Raw genomic sequence first — 258 nt, forward strand, 5'->3', positions numbered from 1 at the left:
TATGATCTGATCAATTACGAGATATGAAATTGTGTCAATCTCGATCATCGATCATATCTTTCACTCCACTATTAAGTCAATATAAGTCGAAAAATCCTTTTCGACTTATGAGTATACCTTGACCAAGGATTTTATCATCGACTTAATTGAATGAAACGCAGATCATAATCTCCTACTATCTAAGAGTGACGAATCCTATATTGATCAATCACAACCTTCATACGATTATTGACGTACCCGAACGATGTCGTATTAGCG

The sequence above is a fragment of the Olea europaea genome, unplaced genomic scaffold, assembly GCF_002742605.1.
Source record: "Olea europaea var. sylvestris unplaced genomic scaffold, O_europaea_v1 scaffold2844, whole genome shotgun sequence".
Classification (NCBI taxonomy): domain Eukaryota; kingdom Viridiplantae; phylum Streptophyta; class Magnoliopsida; order Lamiales; family Oleaceae; genus Olea; species Olea europaea.